Below are 4,803 nucleotides of genomic sequence, written 5' to 3'. Positions count from 1 at the left end.
TGTGCACGAGAGTGAGCCGCTGGAGGATGATGTTATTTCATTAACATTGTCTGATTCAGGGGCCAGTGCTCTGCTGGGATCAGCCCAGCAAATTCAGGAAATGTCTGAGGAGGGCAAAGAAGCTGAGGCTGAGCCTTCCCAATCCTCCTGCCCTGCGTATGATGAGCTTTTGGAAATTATGGATCGTGCCACGGCGAGGCTTTACTTGCCGTGAAGCGGGTGAAGAAAGTGACGTTGCGATAATCTCGATGAACGTTATTTTTCTGGCCATAACCCTCCAGCTCAGGTGAGCCTTCCTTTCTTCCTGTTTTCCATATAAAGATTGAGAAGGAATGGAAGAGGCTGTTTATTCCTCACGCATCCATCGATTCCAGCATACGAGTTATGCCAACATCGAGGCGATGCGCGAAATCGGTTATGAGAAGATGCCCCTATAGAGAGACGCTGGCCAGCTATCTCTCTATGGGTGAGACGTCCTCTAAGACTCCCCTTCTTGACATCTCGCTTGGATGCCAGGGCATACGCAGCAGCAGCAGGTCGGGCTGTCGCTTCATTGCACACGATGGTGATGCTCCAACAGGTCGGGCAGTCGCTTCATTGCACACGATGGTGATGCTCCAAGCATGTTAGGCTGACCGGCTGAAAGAACGGGATAGCGGCCTTCACGGGGTCCAGGTCTGAGCCCGAACAACCCAGGGGTCCGAGCCCATCTCGGTTTGAGGATCAGAGACTGGCTCAGAAGGCTAGTGTCGCGGCTCGCGCTCCTCCCCTGCAATTTTTGCTTTGACAGTCAATTCCCTTCAGAGATACATTCATATAAAACACCCGCGCCGTGTTATTATTTTGAAACGTGCAGTGCTCATGTTTATTCAACGAAATGGCACAAACGACACAAATAAATCAATGTATGGGAAACTGGTAATGTATATCGAAATATCGGAAATGTGTTTAAAAATCATATCACCGTTATTGAAAAAAATTATATCGCGATACATATTAATATTGAATTATATATTATATACTTCAATACTGTGTATTAAATGCACACACACACACATGTCTGGTTTGCTATCCTTGTGGGAACTCTCCATAGGCGTAATGGTTTTTCTACTGTACAGATCGTATATTCTATTGCCCTACACCAACCCAACACCTAAACCTACCCCGCACAGGAAACTTTCTGCATTTTTAGATTTTCAAAAAACTTAATTCTGTGTGATTTATTAGCTTGTTTACCCATGGGGACCTCAATTTAGGTCCCCACTGTGACACGAGTCCCCATGAGTCTGTGTGTATTCAGGTTTAAGTCCCCACCAGAATAGAAAAACACACACACACACACACACACACACACACACATATATATATGGGTCCAATTTTGTTTTGAACTTCAATGACAGCTGAAACATTCTTCAATATATCTTCTTTTGTGTTCTGCAGTACAAAGAAAGTCATTCAGACTTGAGAATGAGTAAATGATTACAGAAATTTCTTTTTTGGCTGAACTCTCACTTTAATGCAAATACTCAGTCAGAAAGTTCATGCTTTGATTAGGCCTTAGATGTGATGTTTCTGAAGAAGACTGATTGAAAGAGCATACATAGCTCTTCATCTAAAGAAAATTCTAATGCGCAAACTTTTTCATTTAAATAATACATGGTATGTGTAGAAGTAGAGTAAAATAAATGCTATCTCTGAGCTCCAGCACACATTTCCTTTGTATATTTAGTCCCAACATCAAGTGAAATGAGAAATGTTACTCTTTTGTATCACCTCTAGTGTCAATTATTCAAACGCTGGTCTCAGATAAATTTAAGGTGGAGAAGAGAATCGAAATGCTTTGAGGAAATTATTTGAAACATTATACATTTCTGTGCCTCTCATCAGGATCAAACAACATGCACACTAACACAGAGAGATTACAGCGGCGAGGAAGACACAGATTTAGTGCGGCAGTTTAATGAGAATGCGGTGAAGGTTAGCTTGACATTCTGAACTTCAAAGAAAACAAACAAATAAACAACTGAATTAATGAGCCATACCAGCTTGTCTGTACCATGGTAACATGTTTTTTGTGGATATGGCTTTTTAAAAATGCACTGTGAAGTACATTTACTGCCTTTGATTGCAATGGTATATGAATATTACACTCATGCAGTATCATGGTAGCCTATATATATTGTATAACTACCACATCTCAAACTGATACATCACATTATCATGGTACCTTCCAGTACTTTATAAAGAGTATTAACCAGCTGGAGAGAGAACATCTGAAGCAGAAGATGGGATACAGTATATGAAGGTCTGCGCTCATTCAAATGTAATGCTGATTATTTATGCATATTCTTTACTCAGCAGCGTGTGCATGTGTGTTTATGCACGTGTAGGACTGGCTACTATTGAAAATTCCTCCTCAAACAGAGCTGGTGAGTGCTCTTCATCATTCATATTTCATTACGCTGCACATTCTGATCACAGACATCAGTCACCAACTCTTCCCTCTAGCATCAGGTGCACCTTCTGTCTGTTCTCCCGTCTGGCTCTTTCTTTCTCTGCAGCACTGGGCTTATAATCGCTCTGTAGTGTGGATACAACAACAGTGATTTCACATAACTGCCATATGTGCAAATGATGCAAACACATACACTCTAGGGCTGGATGATGTATGGAATATTCATGACATATTTGAAACGTTTTTTCTGGCTGGGAGCACTGTGTCCTCGTGTGGTCGTTTTCAATATTTGCAAGTAAATACTAATATTTACTACAGAGTGTTATATATGTAGTGGCACATATAAACAAAAATTAGGGATGCACGATATTATCGGACCAATATCGGAATTGGCCGATATGAAAAATTATGCCGATATGTCTTGCTGATAAGAGGAATACACTAACTCACATGTGCTCAGGGTGTGCTAGCGATTAGATCATGTCAGCATTGTGGCTCATTCTTGAAGCAAAGTTTTGCCTGAATGGTGATTGGATTCATGGTTTTGGATCGCTGCATTTAAACTGAGAATGCACGTACAGAATGAGCCTTCGGTGTATGATAGAGTCAACAGTAATAGCACCTGCCGTTTCAAAATTAGTTGCAGTTTTTTAGCAGGAGTTTTAATTCCGTAGGGGGCGCTGTTGGCCAACTTCGAATAAAATGAAAGCAAGTTTCTGATTAAATAAAGCAGTAATTGATGCCATAAAATCATGAGTATGTTTTAATTTAAAGGTCAGAAGCTATAGCTTAAATGAACAAAAAAAAATCACAAACATGACACTTAAATTAAATAATTTTATATATATTGATTTATTCATTCATGTGTAATATGTTATATATTTTAAACAAATTATGAGCTCTAAAAGATTTTCAGAATTTTTACAACTCTTTTGCTTTAGACCATTTACAAATGTTAAATCATATAATAAAATGTTAAGGTTACCACTGCATCTTTCTGAAAAAAAAAATGTAGTGATTAATATATAGTTTATTTATAGTTATTTTCAAATCTTCAATGCACTGTAATTATAAAAGAACTTTAGTATTGTTTATTTAATTCTAACAAATAAGTTCTTGTTAAAAACGAACCAAAATTAAAAATAATTATATATCGTATTGACATCGGCTATCGGCCAAAATTAGTTGAAAATGATCGGCATATCGGATATCGGCAAAAATCCAATATCGTGCATCCCTAACAAAAATGTTTTAAAAAAATGTAGATGGATGGATGGATGACAAGGACGGATGGATAGATAGATAGATAGATAGATAGATAGATAGATAGATAGATAGATAGATAGATAGATAGATAGATAGATAGATAGATAGATAGTGATTGGATTCATGGTTTTGGATCGCTGCATTTAAACTGAGAATGCACGTACAGAATGAGCCTTCGGTGTATGATAGAGTCAACAGTAATAGCACCTGCCGTTTCAAAATTAGTTGCAGTTTTTTAGCAGGAGTTTTAATTCCGTAGGGGGCGCTGTTGGCCAACTTCGAATAAAATGAAAGCAAGTTTCTGATTAAATAAAGCAGTAATTGATGCCATAAAATCATGAGTATGTTTTAATTTAAAGGTCAGAAGCTATAGCTTAAATGAACAAAAAAAAATCACAAACATGACACTTAAATTAAATAATTTTATATATATTGATTTATTCATTCATGTGTAATATGTTATATATTTTAAACAAATTATGAGCTCTAAAAGATTTTCAGAATTTTTACAACTCTTTTGCTTTAGACCATTTACAAATGTTAAATCATATAATAAAATGTTAAGGTTACCACTGCATCTTTCTGAAAAAAAAAATGTAGTGATTAATATATAGTTTATTTATAGTTATTTTCAAATCTTCAATGCACTGTAATTATAAAAGAACTTTAGTATTGTTTATTTAATTCTAACAAATAAGTTCTTGTTAAAAACGAACCAAAATTAAAAATAATTATATATCGTATTGACATCGGCTATCGGCCAAAATTAGTTGAAAATGATCGGCATATCGGATATCGGCAAAAATCCAATATCGTGCATCCCTAACAAAAATGTTTTAAAAAAATGTAGATGGATGGATGGATGACAAGGACGGATGGATAGATAGATAGATAGATAGATAGATAGATAGATAGATAGATAGATAGATAGATAGATAGATAGATAGATAGATAGATAGATAGATAGATAGATAGGATTAAAATGATTAATCTCAAATGATTAAACAACTTTGTCTCATCAAAAACATGAGTTTTCATGTTAAACATTTCAGAGTGGTAGAAAGAAAGAAAGAAAGAAAGAA

General features: G+C 36.5%; 1 protein-coding gene across 1 annotated transcript in view; it reads right to left on the bottom strand.

Annotated features, from left to right (window-relative positions):
* ptprfa (protein tyrosine phosphatase receptor type Fa) overlaps nucleotides 1-4,803 on the bottom strand; it is a 223,512-nt gene that overhangs the window by 117,469 nt on the left and 101,240 nt on the right. The gene's annotated exons all lie outside the window — the stretch shown is intronic.

Source organism: Sinocyclocheilus grahami, unplaced genomic scaffold (assembly GCF_001515645.1).
Source record: "Sinocyclocheilus grahami isolate Dianchi unplaced genomic scaffold, SAMN03320097.WGS_v1.1 scaffold43.1, whole genome shotgun sequence".
Taxonomy (NCBI): Eukaryota; Metazoa; Chordata; class Actinopteri; order Cypriniformes; family Cyprinidae; genus Sinocyclocheilus; species Sinocyclocheilus grahami.
Note: the sequence above shows the minus strand (reverse complement) of the source record. Positions and strands in the feature narration are given on the sequence as shown.